At 39.4% G+C, this 18763-nt stretch overlaps 2 protein-coding genes across 4 annotated transcripts in view; one reads left to right on the top strand and one right to left on the bottom strand.

Annotated features, from left to right (window-relative positions):
* Positions 1 to 15356, bottom strand: part of LOC101743614 (elongation of very long chain fatty acids protein 4) — a 30010-nt gene extending 14654 nt beyond the window's left edge. The window contains exons 1-2 of one of the 3 annotated variants that reach the window (XM_062675033.1): positions 11013 to 11136; positions 10266 to 10329 (exon numbers count right to left, since the gene is read on the bottom strand). The gene's annotated coding sequence lies outside the window, so the exon portion shown is untranslated. Of the gene's footprint in view, positions 1 to 3551; positions 3820 to 10265; positions 10330 to 11012; positions 11137 to 12034 lie in introns of those variants that run through there. The other 2 variants (XR_009976149.1, XM_038018792.2) reach the window with 2 other exon arrangements.
* The window catches only part of LOC101737339 (elongation of very long chain fatty acids protein 7), a 125464-nt gene continuing 113055 nt past the window's right edge, over positions 6355 to 18763 (top strand). The window contains exon 1 of the mRNA XM_062675041.1: positions 6355 to 6419. The gene's annotated coding sequence lies outside the window, so the exon portion shown is untranslated. The remainder of the gene's footprint in view (positions 6420 to 18763) is intronic.

Raw genomic sequence — 18763 nt, forward strand, 5'->3', positions numbered from 1 at the left:
CCAAGCAAATGTATCAGAAAGCGGAAGTAACGGTACATACACTTCTTTTACGAATTTGAGCAGGTCAGCGAGCAGAACCGCAGCGCAGAGCTCTAGTCTCGGCAATGAAACTCTCTTAATTGGGGCCACGCGAGACTTAGCATATAAAAGGATACTCCTATGACCATTATGTAAGTAGTCCAGCATGAAGTCCGAATACTGCTGATGAAGGTTTGGACTTGAAAGAAGTCTTCGTTCCAATGAATGGAATCTTCGCAATGTATTTTCACGCGAACCCGGAAAGTGTAACTCCCCATCTCTCCGCCCAAACGGCAAAGAAACGATGTACCTTCCAGATGTACCTCGAGCGTGGGTTTCAGTGAAAAGTTTCTCACATTGCTGCTCGTCCGGCGTTAGAACTGATGATTTAGGTATGACCTCCAACTCCCACAGTCTCCTCAATTCCTCATGGAGAGGAGTATCGTGTTCTCTTAGAAAAAAAGAATTTGAGTGTTTTGTCTCATCCCTGCATTTGACACTTCCCATCAGGATCCATCCGAAGATGGTGTTCAAGGCTGAGGGTTCATGAGGACTACCTGAAATATTTCCGGGCAGTAACAGCGTTGAAAACATTTCAGCACCGATAAGCAGATCTATTGGTCCAGGCTTATTATAATTCGGATCAGCGAGTCGCAAATTACGTAGGTGTTCGCATGAAGAAAGATCAAGACGAGCAGTGGGCATTTGTGCACAAATAGATGGTAAGATGAGAGCCGTTAAATTAAATAAATTCTTTTGATGAACTCCGAGTTGAAGCTCCACCATTCCAGTCACTGACGTCGATGATTGCCCCAAGCCACAAACATTTCGTGAAGTTTGCTTAGGCTTTAAGCCCAATCGTTCCATAGCTTGATTAGAAATGAAATGTGATTGACTACCAGGGTCGATGAGTGCGCGAAGAGTATGAAAGTGACCAGATGAGTCGCGCACTTCAACGTTAGCAGTAGCCAGCAGAACTACAGAGCTACCATTCATGTTTGTAAAAGCCTGCGTTTGTGGCTCTTGACTAGAAGACGGTGGCAGTCGATTAATCGATACATGACTCTTGGCTACGTCCTCGCGGCCAGTGTCACACAAATCTCGATGGAGAAGCGTGTGATGGTTCTGTCTACAAATTTTACATCTGAAGATAGATTTACAATTTTTTAATTGATGCGAGGCGCGTAAGCAATTGAAACACCATCGATGAAGCTTCGCATGATTGTATCTATCATCTACCGATTTTTGTGAAAATGATTCGCAAGAGACTATAGTGTGCTCACCGTCACAGTACGAGCACTTGAGTGTCGGTGGAGTAGAATTTACTACGGTAGTTGGTGTCAGCATATCCTTAGAATCATTCTTCTTCGGTGGGGTGTTTGATAAAAAAGTAGAAACCGGTTTCTTATTGAATGAAACAACGTTATGAATCGCAGCAGAACGTGGCTTATCCGGAGCAGGACGATCATGAACAAAGAAGTGGCCATCGCGTATAAGGGCCTCGCATTTGTTTTGTAAAAATCGTTTGAGGTCGTTGAAGGCTGGCAACTCAGAATCGGAAAATTGTATTTCAAAAGCACGACGAGTGTTTGAGTCCAGCTTTGAAAGAACTAAGTAGCTAAGTATAAAATCCCAACTGTCAGTTGGCAGGTTTAACCCTTTCAATATCGATAAATTTTCGTTAAACAAATCAAGACTACGTCGAAAGTCAGATGGAGAATTTAATTTTAAATTTACATTAAGTATTTCTTTCCAACAGGTGAAAGCTAAATCACGCTTATTTTGATAACGATCAATCAATGTTTGATAAGCCTCCTGATAGAATTTCCCTTCATAAGGGAAGGAGCGTATGAGTGCCACGGCATCTCCAGACAAACTTGATATTAGATAATGCATACGCTCTGAGTCCGTAAGTGTTGCGTTGTTATGAATGAGGGAGTGGAATATGTCATGGAATTTAGGCCAACCTTTTATTTCACCTGAAAACTGCGGTACAGAAATTTTAGGAAGTTTTATGTTGTGACTTGTTACTTTGGAAGATTCTAGCGAAGTGTTCAATTCACTACCCGTTTTGATAGTCAACTGCCGATATATAGAAAGAATCTCCATATGAATATCATCAAATTCCATGCGAAGTAGGTCCTCAGCCTCCTCATCGCAACTGTCTATCAGTGATATAATGTCACCGTATGCAGCCTCAAAGGCACTAACAACCTTTTTTACTTCCGAAAAACAAGCAAGGAATGTATTACATTGTTCCGGATCATATTTAGCCGCTCGGGCAATAACTAATGTTTTCTTTAATCGATTTAAAGATAAAGTACGCTTACGTCGCAATACTGGTAGGTCCTGAACCGAAATTTCATCTGTGTCCATCGACCTCGATTTACTTTTCTTAAGTACAGCACACGATACCTTCCGCTTCACGGAATGTGACATTCTTAATCGGAGCTACGATTTTATTTCAATTAAATTAAAAAAATAAAACAAAAAAATAAAAAATAAGTACTATGAATATTTGAAGGAAAATGAACGATTAATGTAAAATGTTTTTTGTAATGTAAAATGTTTTGTAATTACGCAACCAATACAAAAAGATAAAACTACAAGGTCAATAACCCATTTGCAATTGAATAACTCAGGTAAAAGATGACGTATGTGTTCGTATACCTGAGTTGTAAGTATTAGAATAATATCGCAAACACAAAGAACCGTAATCACCAAACGATATTTATAGGTAGGTAGGTAAGTACGGAAACGAAAAATGAATAAAATAAAAATTCACAAAGTAACTCATTAATTTGTCAATACGTGGACGGTATTTGATCGTGACAAAACAAGATTGGTATAGGTTTAGATTTAAATTTAAATGTTTTAAAATTAAACCAAACGTGATATTATTTAAAATCGGTATTAGCACAACAATTATATTTATGAGAATATAACTTTGTACCAAGATACATAATTAACTAATGGGCGAACAATGCAGCGTTATACGTTCAACAAACGAAGACGGAGGGTATCCTCGTAAAGTTGACGACAATTAATCTAGAATTATTTATTAGATTCTCTTTTACGTTTAATATAATGAATTTTACAAATTAATGCACTGAAGAGAATGAAGTACATACACCGTTATGTTATTTGATTGTATGCACAGCGTTACGGATTGCAATTAATTTGCACAGTGGATTGATGACGTGATTCGTATTGTCTTAGGCCTAATGAAGTTGATCGTAATATAATTAAGAAAGCGGTTAAAAAGTAGTTACGTTAAATACTAGTTAAATTTAAGAACTTGTATTTTGCTGTGACGGTAGATTCCCGGGTTTCGGCACCATAAAATGTATGTGAGACGTTGGTTCCCGGCTCGGTAGTATGTTTTAGCCGGTTATCGTCGCGACACACACACTGGGTCTGGACAAACCAATCGATCCCTGGTCGGGGATGGATACGGAACTTGCCCAGCAAGGTATCCTAGGTCCCCGATGTACGTCTAGGATTCAACAAATTGTGTAAATGCACATACGCACCTGGGACTGCCACTGGAGCTCCTGGACGCGTGCACTGTTCTAGAATCACTAGGCCTTTGTTAATGAATTATAATTTAACTTCACCCGCGGTCGTCGATTTCGGTTAAGTTTAAAATGTTCTAGATTCGGTTGCGTGTTGCTCGGCTCCCGTTCGTAATCGATGTGTGTGTGCATGCGATGTAGCTTCGCTGTCATTTTGATGGATCCGAACGTGGAGATCGATTGGCGTTGTAAAATGTCAGATTTAAAATTTGCCGCGAAGACGGCACACCTACATTAAAAATGGCAACTGCAGAAGATTTATAATTTTTGTGTAATTACTGGTGGTATGTGCGTATTACCAGCCCATACGGGTAGGTACCATCACACTTTGTTTTTGGGACAGCATCCTGAACCACCTACAAGGTGTCGGTGCCGAGGGGGCGCGCGGGGTATATAGGATTGACAGTCTGCAGATATTGGGAGCAGACCGGCAGGCCCAAGGATATTTTTAAGACCCTACCGCACCAAACGACTCCTTTTGCACTCTCTCACCCGCCCCCCGGTTCGGTAACTACGGATAGGTGCAGAGAGCGATGAGCTCTCCCTTATCTCGTTCCGCCACCTCCTTCTGTGAGATGGTGGACTCGCAAAAGTTCAGCATCGTCTTCTAGGACTCGTCGCTGCCGAGCATCGTAGCTACGTTCTCTCCGGGCGATGCGGTACAGGCACCGGCCGGAACACCCATGGCCGGTGAGCACTTGCGTCAACCGAAGGTACCCTCACCCTGCCTACTTTTGTCGTGAAACGGTAATGTGTGCCACTTTGGAGGTTTGGGATGTTAGGTCTCCTTCGGAGGCGCTCGGGCAGTTGTTAGCAAATCCCACCCCTCTTGGCTGAGCCTTTGCTCGCCCACCTGTCCTGGTGAAACTGGAAAGGCCTTCGGGCCACCAGTAAACTTTCAATCATAAAAAAAAAAAGGTTTGGGATAGTCGTCATACGCGACGCATATCTCGGGATAAGTGGCGGCATTAACATTAGTATATCTATTTTTCCATCGCCATTTAAAATTGAAATAAAAATAATTATTTGTAAGCACAAATAAAGTACAACAAATATTGAAAATACCTAGTCAGGTCATAAGTATTGTCACACAGTAAAAACTTTTCTTTTAGAATGCTGGCCACAAAAAAGTTTATTGAATTCGAATTTCGAATTGTTCATGAAAATAAAAATGTATACTTTTAGAATTTTACTCATTTTTAAATAATGGAGTGGACGCTTAAAGAAGACCGTGTTGCAGTTATTGCGTTGCATCGTTGCGGTTACGCGCCAAAGAATATAACCAAAAGATTCGTTTATCGTACCATCAAACGATACAATGAAGACTCTAGTGTAGATGACGGGTCAAGAAGTGGTCGCCCTCGGTCTGTTAGGACTCCAGCAGTGATAAAAGCTGTGAAGGCGCGAATTCAAAGAAATCCCAAACGTAAGCAGAAACTGTTGGCCCTTCAGATGGGGTTAAGCAGAACCACGGTGAAAAGGGTGTTAAATGAAGACTTAGGGCTTCGGGCATATCGAAGAAAAACAGGACATCGCTTGAATACTCATCTAATGGACCTGAGACTGAAGAGATGCCGCGCTTTGTTGAAGCGGTACGCGGGAAAAAAATATCGGGAAATTCTTTTTTCGGATGAAAAAATTTTTACCGTAGAAGAGAGCTACAACAAAGAAAATGATAAGGTGTACGCACACAGTAGTGAAGAAGCGAGCAACCGTATTCCGCGTGTCCAACGAGGTCATTTTCCATCCTCGCTCATGGTATGGTTGGGAGTTTCTTATTGGGGCTTAACAGAGGTACATTTTTGTGAGAAAGGTGTAAAAACGAATGCAGTTGTGTATCAAAATACAGTCCTGACGAACCTTGTGGAACCTGTTTCTCATACCATGTTCAATAACAGGCACTGGGTATTCCAACAAGATTCGGCGCCAGCTCATAGAGCGAAGAGCACACAAGACTGGCTGGCGGCGCGTGAAATCGACTTCATCCGGCACGAAGACTGGTCCTCCTCCAGTCCAGATTTGAATCCGTTAGATTACAAGATATGGCAACACTTAGAGGAAAAGGCGTGCTCAAAGCCTCATCCCAATTTGGAGTCACTCAAGACATCCTTGATTTTTGAAACAATTTGCTAAAATTAAGCAGTATAAGCGTTATTTTCGATACGGTCAATTAATTAGGAGGTATTCCCAAGTAACCAGTAGCGAATAGACTAAGAAATTGATTAAGTACAGTGAGCAAATACAGTACAGTTGTCTGCATCTTACTAGATAGAGTCGTCTTTTCTAGTATATATAATTTTATATTTAATTTAGAATCATACTACGTTGGATGGGAAATAAGTATAATAGTCATTTCCCTTAGTAGAAGGAATAAACCAAAAAATTTAGAATCTATTTTGTATTTTATATTGGTCTAACAAATAAGATTAAAACTTGACTTGCATTTCTTAAAAGAATAAGAAGATATTCTATACGATTAACGTGACTGTATTTATGGTAATAAAACGCTAAGCATGTGCGTAGTTTTAAATGGTAATGTGATTGCACATCAAGAAAAATGTTTAACGGAAGCAGCTAAATTTCGTATTCAACCAACAGATGGCGTTACACCGTCTTCCCGAAATTTCTATGCCAACTCGGGCTGATATATTTAAAAAAAAACAGCAGTTCCCTTTCCGATTTACAATCACTTTAAAATATTAAGACATCGTTAAACAGGAGTTGTGAAATAGCCTGCCGGCTCGGCGTGGAGTCGACGCGCAGTTGTGAACGAACCGTTGCGACTTGTGCCCCTCCCGTGCTGAGCAACCTTCGAACGGCCTTGAGGTAAGTGGCGCCATCTAGCCATGACCCCCAATTTCAGTTTGAGAAATGTCGGTTTTACGTAAAATTAGATTTTTATGTCAATGTTGGTAAATTTTTTTCTTTTTTAATTCCACTTTTTAGCAATAAGGAAAATCTGTTTAAATATTTTCAGAAAATGGAGAATCTCTTTCGTACGCGATGGTCTACTTCATTTTTAACAATACTTAGCTTTTTTTTCTAAGACCAATGGCTTGAGGCACATTACTAAATTAATTGAATAAATAAATTTTCAATTTTCCAACTTCCAATAAATCAGATAATAATTATTCTTGTTTTGATTACAACAACGTTTTGAGTTTACGAAAGATTGAATAAGGCTCATTTCAAAAATTTAAATAACAGACCAGTGTTTCATCTTTTTTGAATTTAATACCTATATTTAAATTAATAAATAGTCGTAGATAAGTCACACACGGTGATCTATGTGCTTAGTTCGAGTTGATTAACGTTCTCGATAGCGTAAAAGTTAACTCAAATTTGTATGGCGTCAGTACGTTTGCCTACGTGTGCCGCTAGAGGCGCTGTTTTTTTATTTTTTTTTATTGCTTAGATGGGTGGACGAGCTCACAGCCCACCTGGTGTTAAGTGGTTACTGGACCCCATAGACATCCACAACGTAAATGCGCCACCCACCTTGAGATACAAGTTCTAAGGTCTCAAGTATAGTTACAAGGGCTGCCCCACCCTTCAAACCGAAACGCATTACTGCTTCACGGCAGAAATAGGCAGGGTGGTGGTACCCACCCGCGCGGACTCACAAAAGGTCCTACCACCAGTAATTACGCAAATTATAATTTTGCGGGTTTCATTTTTATTACACGATGTTATTCCTTCACCGTGGAAGTCAATCGTGAACATTTGTTCAGTACGTATTTCATTAGAAAAATTGGTACCCGCTGGCGGGATTCGAACACCGGTGCATCGCTTCAACACGAATGCACCGGACGTCTTATCCGTTAGGCCACGACGACTACAATGTTCCAACTGCATACAAATTTGAGTTAACTTTTACGCTATCGAGAACGTTAAAACACTCGAACTAAGCACACTAGTCCCAACCTACTTACTGTTCTGTGGGAACAAGAGACTTGTCTGAACATATGTTTAACTAAACCTGTATAAATAAATTGAACATACAAACACTAGCCAACAAAACTGTTCGTCACCAGATTCTTTGCCCAAAGTGGGAATCTAACCCACAACACCTGGCCCAGTAGGCTTAAGGACACTATTTACCACGCCACTAGGTTGTTTAAAACACAAATAATTTAATAACAAAAAAAAAACATCAAATATTGATCCATAATGAATGAACAAACCATATGTGAAAGAAGCAGTTATTTTCATCAATGAAAATATGAGGGCACACCAATGAAAATATAGTATGAATATAATTTTGATAAATGTTTTTGTTATACATCACTGTCGTCTAATAAATACCACTTTTGACTGGCGGTAGAACATAATGTAAGACGGAAGCTGCCGACAAAGATAAACAAACTTCGAAAATACCTACAACCAAAGGCACTGTGGGTCGAAATCTACAAATCTCTACTTTTTTTAAATATTTATAGTACGTTTTTGTATATTGCTAGCAATCATTCTAGCAGGGGGACCACGATCTATCTTAGCGTAGGTAGCGGCATTTCCAATAGCTGCATACTGTAAAGTCCCCTAAGTGTGTCCCCTAGATGCGGACACCTCGTATGAGGAACGGTCCCCGGCCCATAAAAAAATATATACAACGATATTTACGTAGTACTGTTTATGAGCCTCCACTATCTATGCAAAATTTAGTGAATCACATAAAAATGAAAAGCTTCCTTTTTAAATGTGTTCCTATGAACTACAAATATTTTATTTCTATATTATATTAATACGTGAAGGAAAAACTTTGTATCCCTTTTTACGAAAATTGCGTGGACGGAGGAGTATGAAATTTCACACACTTATAGAGAATATAGAGAAGGAGTGCAGAATGTTAATATTTTTTTAAATTGTGTTTTAAAAATACATTAAATCAATAAAAAAATCATTACACACACTACCATGTATTTGACGCACACACGCATGTAGGTATACTAATTATTTATTGTCAAACTTTTGTTCTTGACGTCTGTTGTTAAATTGAAAATAGATTAAATATTGTTTGTCTTTATTAATAGTTTTCTATAGTGTATGTAGTCTTGGCGAAATTTGTAATTATAAAAATAATAGTATTTGAAAATAGAATCATAATAGTGTACAAACCTAGAATTTCAATTAATTATAGTCGAATTTCGATTATTGCGGGACCATTCGTTTTATTTATGTCATGAAAGTATCGCAGATGCACCTGAACAAGTAGGTAGACAGAAGCTTAAAATTTTCTTGTTTTCTTACTTGTCAATTGCATATAATGATAATAATAATTATATAAGTATCAAATTTTATTTTTACTTTGTTTTCTACACGTTTCCTTTGAAAATTTACTATTTGATGACGAAAGCCTTCTGAAGTTTCAAACTTATATAATACTATGTGAACTGCGTTACTGAACAGAATTATATTGTAATGTTATGTACATATTGTAACTCTATTGTATGCTAATATTTCAAATGGCTTTTTTTTTTCGTATTAGCTTCAATGAGCTTCGTCAATCGTATGCATGGTTAAAGGCTTATGAACCATTTCTTTTATTATTATTTTTTATTGCTTAGATACCCATAATACTTGAGACCTTGAACTTATATCTCAAGGTGGGTGGCGCATTTACGTTGTAGATGTCTATGGGCTCCAGTAACCACTTAACATCATGTGGGCTGTGAGCTCGTCCACCCATCTAAACAATAAAAAAAATCAAAAAAGTATCATCGGGCTCTGGTGTGAAATTCCCTCCCGGTTTTCTGAGTACTACAAAATGTCCTTCTTTGAAAATTGTTGCATAAGGTATTCAACGGTTGCCAGTGACTAGGCTGCAAACAAAATAAAAAGGATCTAACTATAATTCCGCAAATAGAAAAATTATGTGATCCCCTTTATGATGGAAATCTTTCGTGTGAAATGTACATACTTAAAAAAAATCGCACCTACCTGCAAATTTTATGACTGACCTAATCACATCGCACGACACAAATACGCCGGCCATCTTTTCCGTTCAATCTAGAACTCTTTGAGTTCTTGAAATCATGCTAAACACAATTTCAATTTTTTTTCAATTCACACATTGCAACCGTAAAATATGTATCAACAACATAATTACCCCCGAAACGTTACGAGTCAAAGTGACCCCAATTATATAAGAGATTAAATAGATATCCCTATTAATAGCTATTAAACTAACATTATAATATCTAAAGGTAGATTTAAAGTTAATTAATAGACTTAGGTCTCGATAATCGAATTTGTCTTCACTGACGCAAGGTTCAAAGTTCATTAAATACTTATTGTTTGGTTCGTGTCAGCAGTGAACAAACGCATCCATCGCTCATGCCAATAACATTGTGAAAATATTGTAACCAGGTTACCATGAATGCCAATGTTTGATATAATAAGATATGTCAATCTAGTAAAAATCGCAAGCGTATTTGTGTTGCAAACAGTCTTTAATTTCCTTAAATATGTTTGAAAATTTACATTTATTTGTACTAATTTTTTTTCCTTTTCATCACGCCCAATTCATATTGGCACGCGTAATGTCCAATGCATTCGTTACCAGATAGATAATCGCTGCAGAAAAGAACGTTGTTGGTGAATTGGTTGAAAAATTCAAGTAACAATAGTTATCATTATTCCAATTTTACTATAACAATTGTAAATTATACTCACGTTGTAATGTCTACAGCTCCTGTTACCGCTCAAGATCAGACTTTTTTTATTGCTCAGATGTGTGCTAAAATGGAAATATCACTAAAATTCTGAGCTAAATATCACTAAAGCGCTAAATTAATGATGAAATGCGTAAAAGGGTGTGATGCAGAGATGACTATCATAGACCTGCTAGATAGAACATGCTATGTCAACCCTACGTAGTAGGATAAGGGCAAGAAAAGGAAGACCACATCCGCACTGTCAAGAGTTAAACAAACAAGCACTGCCTAACAGATCCGATCCACTGTGAACTCTTTTTTTTTATTGCCCTTGTAGGCAGACGCGCATACGGCCTACCTGATGGTGAGCGGTTACCGTCGCCCATGGACTTCAGCAATGCCAGAGGCAGAGCCACCGCGCTCGCTAATATCGAAGCATCAGTGTGCCGAATCTCACTGACGGGACACGCGCCGATCGTTATCGCGTCCGTTTATCTTCCACCGGATAAGATCGTTCTAAGCAGTGATACCGAGGCGCTGCTCGGCATGGGGAGCTCTGTCATTCTGGCGGGCGACCTAAATTGTAAACACATCAGGTGGAACTCACACACCACAACCCCGAATGGCAGGCGGCTTGACGCGTTAGTCGATAATCTCGCCTTCGATATCGTCGCTCCGCTAATCCCGACTCACTACCCGCTAAATATCGCGCATCGCCCGGATATACTCGACATAGCGTTATTAAAAAACGTAACTCTGCGCTTACACTCGATCGAAGTAGTTTCAGAGTTAGATTCAGACCACCGTCCCGTCGTTATGAAGCTCGGTCGCGCTCCCGATTCCGTTCCCGTCACGAGGACTGTGGTGGATTGGCACACGCTGGGCATCAGCCTGGCTGAATCTGATCCACCATCGCTACCGTTTAGCCCGGACTCTACCCCGTCTCCTCAGGATACCGCTGAAGCCATAGACATCTTAACGTCACACATCACCTCGACATTAGATAGGTCATCGAAACAAGTTGTAGCGGAGGACTTCCTTCACCGCTTCAAATTGTCCGACGATATTAGGGAACTCCTTAGAGCTAAGAACGCCTCGATACGCGCCTACGACAGGTATCCTACCGCGGAAAATCGTATTCGAATGCGTGCCCTACAACGCGACGTAAAGTCTCGCATCGCCGAAGTCCGAGATGCCAGATGGTCTGATTTCTTAGAAGGACTCGCGCCCTCCCAAAGGTCTTACTACCGCTTAGCTCGTACTCTCAAATCGGATACGGTAGTAACTATGCCCCCCCTCGTAGGCCCCTCAGGCCGACTCACGGCGTTCGATGATGACGAAAAAGCAGAGCTGCTGGCCGATACATTGCAAACCCAGTGCACGCCCAGCACTCAATCCGTGGACCCTGTGCATGTCGAATTAGTAGACAGTGAGGTAGAACGCAGAGCCTCCTTGCCACCCTCTGATGTGTTACCACCCGTCACCCCGATGGAAGTTAAAGACTTGATCAAAGACCTATGGGGTAGCAAGGGGGCGTGTAAATAGCCCTCCTGCGGCGGGAGCATATAAAGCGGGGTTGTAGAAAGGCGTGTAAATAGCCGTCCTAAGCGGTATGTGACAAATGTTTGTCACTTATAATTAGCGGAGCGGTAAAACTATATAGCGGTAAAACAATAGCTAGTAATCAAACTAAAGATATAAATTAAATACACATAAGCGAGCGGGCGGGCGAATGATTACACGAACACAGCAATAAAATGGCAATAAATTAAAAGAACTTGCACTCACCTGTAGACCTTGCCAGTGACTGTCGTGCGGGCGTCGGCGATGGAAGCACGCGGGCGGCGGGAGGGGGTGACGAAGCTCACGTAGCTTTTCGTAAGCTCAAGCACCACACAATATACAAGTGCCGCCATCTAGGCAGCTAGCGGTAAAGCGTGATCGATCGGGTAGAACCACGCTTTGGATAGTCGCGGTAATTAGTAACTAACAAACTCCAAAGGTGGCGCCATCCCAATAATTCATTAGCATCCCATTACTAAATCCGCGTGACCATCCTGCCCGCCTTGAAAGTTCGCAGGACTTTCAACAAATATATAAAGATACTAAGATAGGAAGCATAAAGCTTAAATAGCGGGAAGTTATTTGAAAATAAACAAATTTTAATTAATAATAAGCCATCAGGAATGTTTACGAGTAGAGTTGAAGCGGTTGATGACATGCGGTACTCTAATTTATTCTAGCGGTAGCGGATATAATTTTACAACTGGACGTTTAAGAAATCCAGATTTCGTTTTTACCAAAGCAACGCGTATAATGTTATCGGCACCTGGATACACCTCTTGTATAACTCCAAGTGGCCAGCGGAGCGGTGGAATGTCATCTTGATGAATAAGAACTACTGTCCCAACCTTCACGGGGTTATCTGATGTACACCACTTCTGTCTGACTTGCAACGTATGCAGGTACTCTAATCTCCATTTCCTCCAATAGGAATTAACCAAACTATCTAACAACGCTTTGCGATTAGTTAGACTCATCTGATTTGCGGACAATTCAGACGCGGGTAAATACTGCAAAGGAGTGGACATCAAAAAATGTGCGGGTGTGAGAATTTCGGGGTTGGGATCTGCGGATAAAAGACATAAAGGTCTGGAATTCATAAGACATTCTATTTGATTCAACACAGTTAACATCTCTTCGTAAGTGAGAATTTGTGCGCCTATTACTCTATTTAAATGAGTTTTAACGGATTTAATGTTTGATTCCCATAAACCTCCAAAATGTGGAGCCCGAGGCGGGATCATCTTCCAAATGATTCGGTATTTAGTTAATTCATCATTCCATGCGGATATAAAATTATTTGAAACTAGAAGTTTATACATTTCATCTAACTGAGCCTTTGCGCCAACAAAATTAGTGCCATTATCTGAATACATGAAAGAAACTGGACCTCGACGAGATATAAAACGTTTGAAAGCGGCAAGAAATGAGTCCGTTGACAAATCCGAGGCTAACTCAATATGTATAGCCTTTGTCGTTAAGCATACGAACAGGCAAATGTAAGCCTTTTGTGAATGATGACCACGTTTGCGTACAAGCGTTATCTTAAATGGGCCCGCGTAATCTACTCCCGTGTGACAGAAAGCTTTGGCCTCCATTACACGGCTTGACGGAAGGTCAGCCATCATGGGAGTTGGGTGTGAAGGTGATACACGAAAACATGATTTACACATATGCACTCTTTTTCTTATAACGTTTCTAGCGGACAATATCCAAAAGCGTTGACGAATAATGGACATCAAAAGGTCCGGACCAGTGTGCAAGTTTGTATTATGAAAATAATCAACAATAATATTTATTATGTGATCGTGTTTTGGCAATAAAGCGGGGTGTTGCGTTTCAAACGGTAAATCAGAGCTCGAAAGTCTACCCTGAATACGCAAAATTCCATCTTCGTCAATAAATGGACTAAGTTTACGAATATTTTTCGAAGGTAAATCTAATTTTCTAATGCTGGCAATATCATGACCAAAATATTTAGCTTGAAGAGCTCGAATAATAGCTTTCTCAGCAGTATTTAAATCGGATGCGGTTACAAACTTGTTTCGCGGTAGTTTTCTTATAAATCGAAGTACATAAACAACACAGCGAAGAAGTTTTGACCATGACGAAACTCTCAACCCAAGTTGATATATTGGGGAATCTTCGACAACAGTTAAAGCGGTAAGTGTTACAGATTTTTTCATTTCAGGTATGTCACTTCCAGATTTACAAGGTACAAAAGGTTCAATAGGCCATTGTGAAATAGGATAGCAGGCCCAAGAAGGACCCTGCCACCAAAGCGAGTTATTAATAATTTGTGACGGTAAAAGACCTCGTGACACACAATCGCTAGGATTTTCCTTACCATTAATATGAAAAAAGCGGTCAGGTGATAAATTCTCCTGAATTTGAGCGATGCGGTTTCCTACAAATATTGACCATCTATGCGGGGAAGATTTAATCCAAGAAAGAGCAATTGTAGAATCTGAGAAAGCGTATATAGCGGTGATAGGATGTAAAGAATTATAAGCGTTATAAATAAGTTTAACTAATTTTGACAAAAGAAGAGCGGCACAAAGCTCAAGGCGAGCTAATGTAGTTATCTTAACCGGAGAAACCTTTGATTTTGAGCACAATAATCTTAAAGTAATATCTCCTGTGGGATCTGTAATGTGTAAATAAACAACGCAACCGTAAGCGTTCAAGCTTGCATCACAAAATGCAACAATATTTACTTCACAGTCTTTAAAAACTCCAATATGGCGCGGTATTGCGATAGTTGAAAGCAATGGAAGCTCTTTCACTAGTGAAGAGTAGCGGTAAATAATTGTATCTGGAGGTGTATCATCCCAGTCTATTTTAGAATTCCAGAGTTCCTTAATAAGCAATTTAGCGAACAGTATAACTGGAGCAACCAAACCAAGCACGTCGAACAAGCGTGCGACTAAAGATAATATTGTTCTTTTAGTGCACTTTTCATTAGTGTTTGAGCTCGTCATAAAAAATGAGTCATTAGCGGGAAGCCATGCAAGGCCTAAAACTTTCATGGTATTATTAGCATCATCAGAGAAGCTTACAGAAGAGCGGTGCGTTTCTGGAAGGCTATTAAGAAAGGCAGTGGAGTTACTTGCCCATTTTGTTAAATTAAAACCTCCTGATTTAAAGAGTGAAATTAGTTGTTTCGATAGTTTGATAGCTGAAATATCTTCGTGTAGGGATGTGACGAGATCATCCATATATAATTGAGACTCAGCTACACTAGCGGCTTCTGGATAACGATAACATTCTTCTGATGCTAATTGACGTATAGTACGCATTGCTAAATAAGGTGATGACTTTAAACCAAAGGGCAGACAGTTAAAAGCGAAAATGCGAAGTTTATCATTTTTAAAGCGGTACAATATTTTTAAATATTTATGGTGGTCTGTGGTCACCCTAATGCGTAAGTACATTTGTTCCACATCAGCGCACAATGCCACAGGGAACAAACGAAAGCGGAGTAAAAGCAAAAATAAGTCTGCCTGTAAATTTGGACCAGTATGCAAGACGTCATTAAGTGACAGTCCACTAGATGTTCTAGCACTAGCATCAAGAACTACACGTAGTTTAGTGGTAGTCTTGCTTGGGCGGATAACTGCATGGTGCGGTATATAATAACCGTTATCGGTTTCCTTAGCGGTGTCGTTAATTTCAGTTAAATAACCTTTACTAATGTAATCCTGTATAACGATATCGTAATCATCGCGGAGTGAGGGTAATTGAACAAACTTACGTTCGAGCGAAAGAAAACGGCGGTGAGCAACAGTATAAGACTTGCCAAGGTCAGCGGGATTTCTACTAAATGGTAACTCAACCGTATATCGGCCATCATTATCGCGGGTAATTGTAGAAATATATTTGTTTTCACACTCGGCTTCCTCAGGGCTAAGATGACGCTCATGAGGAATCTCCTCTAATTCCCAAAATTTATGTAAAAATGACTCAAGGTCTTTATGCGTTATAGATGAGAAAGTTTTATTTAAAGTGAATGCAGAATGAATTTTAGTATTTTCGAAAGCGGGTGGATTATCAATATAAACTGTACTAGATAGTCACAAAGAGGTATTATTATCATTTATAACAGAAAAATTATCATGTTGCGGTTTCATAATGCCGGTGTAACTCACTTCAGGTACGTCACCCATAAGAACATAACCGAAGGTTGTTTCTACGGCAGGTGGCGCTAGTGAGCCAGTATCTATACGATTACCTAAGTATATATATGGAAATAACTGAGCACCTAACACCATATCAATCACACCTGGAACGTTCCAGTTTGAATCGGCAAGCGGTAAATTACGTATATGATTCATATTTGAGGAATTTATAAAATAAGCGGGTAATTTATCTGTAATACAGTCTACTACTAAAGCGTGAATATAATATTTATTAGGAGAAAATCTAGATTCAATATTTAAATAAACATATCCGTGAATCGGGCGAGCGGTTAATCCAATACCTCTAATATAAGAATTATTTAAAGGTATAATCGGTAATTTAAGTAATTTACAACAATTGACAGTTATTAAATTATTTTGGGAACCATTATCTATTAAACATCTAACTATTTTACGTTCCCCTTTATTCGAGTGAGCGTATATTTGAGCGGTTGATAATAAAATATTACTATTCGATTTTATTTCCGAACTGTGAGTCAACGTGGTAGCGGTCGTATTATTTTGTTGTTGTATCGTTCTGTTAGAGTGTAAACAAGTATTCGAAGCGGCATCATGATGATCACAACTCTGAACAACAGGTTGAGATTGAACCTGGGACCGACCGTAATCGGGCCGCGCGGCATCACTCGGAATTCCCTGTACCTGCGACCGACTGACCTGCCTGTCCATATCAGCGTAGTCATTCGATGGACTGGGTACGCTTTTACTTTTTCGATTCGCCCGTTTATTACCAAAACACAACAAAGTATGATGATATTTCTTACAATTATTGCATGTTAACTTTGATTGACATGCTTTTAATGTATGCGATAAGCTTAAACAATTGATGCAACCCTTGTGCGATTTAATAAAATCATAACGTTCTTGCGGTGAAATAATATTTTTAAATTCATTACAACGATATAACTGCGTGTGGTGCGAGCTCGAGCAAAGATCGCACGTAGATAACGAAACCGGTTTGTTAACCCTTTCAGTGCGGACTGGGTCATTATAACTACTGGAAATAAACGATTTGTGATTTTTAGATTTCTCTATGTTACACTTCGGTGCAGAGCGTTCTAATATTTTAATCTGATCCTGTATGAATTTAATAAACATTTCAGTTGTGGGTATTTCAATACCACGAACCGATGCTTCAAACGAATGTAAAGTTTGAGGATCCAACCTTCTCAGTGAGCATTGTAATAAAATAAAATCAGTCAAATCAAGTAAATTTAATTGTTTCAAAGCGGCAATCGAAGATGAAATTTTTTCAATATACATATTTAAACTATTTGCGGTAGGTGAACAATTTTTTAAATCTAATATATTATTCAGATAATGACATCCTAAAGCTCGTTTATCCTGATATTTACTAATTAGATTCGACCAAATAATATTATAAGTTTCACCTGTGGGTATTATACCAGCGGTTAACTTTAATGCACTATGTGTTAATTTGCCCATTAAATACTGCACACGTTGCGCATCAGACAGTTGCGGGTTATCGTGGATGTTAGCTTTAAAAGCCTGGTAAAATGTTTCCCATCCTTCAAGAGAGCGTCCGTCAAAGGAAGGAAGTGAAATTGTTGGCAATGTTACATTTATGGCGGCGGTAGTTCTCATTACATTTGACGAATTACCAATTGTAATTTTGTTACGAGCGCGTCTTACGTAATTATATAACGTGTCAAAAGACGATAAAGCTGCGTATTCAGGCTCAACTTCGGGGTTTTGCTTTAAATTTAAATCATTGATATCATCCAAATTGCTTTCAAATCTAACACGCATGTCATCAATCGATTCTGATTCGGCAAGAAAAGTTTCAATTAATTCCGAATCAAACTCCGAAATATTTTTTGATTTATTATATAAATCATTAATTTGTGCAAATACTAAATTATTCTTCGCGATAAGTTTCTTTAGTTGTCTATTTTCCATAATGAAGTTATGAAATAACTGACTAAAAAATAACACTAAATGAACTACGTTAATAAATATAATTCAATATGCGGTTACGAGTTATTATTACTAATAGCGATGAATGTAATTAATTTTTACATACAATACAATACTGTAACAAAATGGCGAATGGGGGTAATCATAAATTAATTCTAATTTTAAATAAAATTTAAGCTGGATCTGATCCAGGCTCGCAGGACCAAACTATGGGGTAGCAAGGGGGCGTGTAAATAGCCCTCCTGCGGCGGGAGCATATAAAGCGGGGTTGTAGAAAGGCGTGTAAATAGCCGTCCTAAGCGGTATGTGACAAATGTTTGTCACTTATAATTAGCGGAGCGGTAAAACTATATAGCGGTAAAACAATAGCTAGTAATCAAATTAAAGATATAAATTAAATACACATAAGCGAGCGGGCGGGCGAATGATTACACGAACACAGCAATAAAATGGCAATAAATTAAAAGAACTTGCACTCACCTGTAGACCTTGCCAGTGACTGTCGTGCGGGCGTCGGCGATGGAAGCACGCGGGCGGCGGGAGGGGGTGACGAAGCTCACGTAGCTTTTCGTAAGCTCAAGCACCACACAATATACAAGTGCCGCCATCTAGGCAGCTAGCGGTAAAGCGTGATCGATCGGGTAGAACCACGCTTTGGATAGTCGCGGTAATTAGTAACTAACAAACTCCAAAGGTGGCGCCATCCCAATAATTCATTAGCATCCCATTACTAAATCCGCGTGACCAACCTACGTCCTCGCAAGGCTCCCGGTTCCGACGGTATATCCAACCGCGTTATTAAACTTCTACCCGTCCA

This window comes from Bombyx mori, chromosome 22 (assembly GCF_030269925.1).
Source record: "Bombyx mori chromosome 22, ASM3026992v2".
NCBI classification, from domain to species: Eukaryota; Metazoa; Arthropoda; class Insecta; order Lepidoptera; family Bombycidae; genus Bombyx; species Bombyx mori.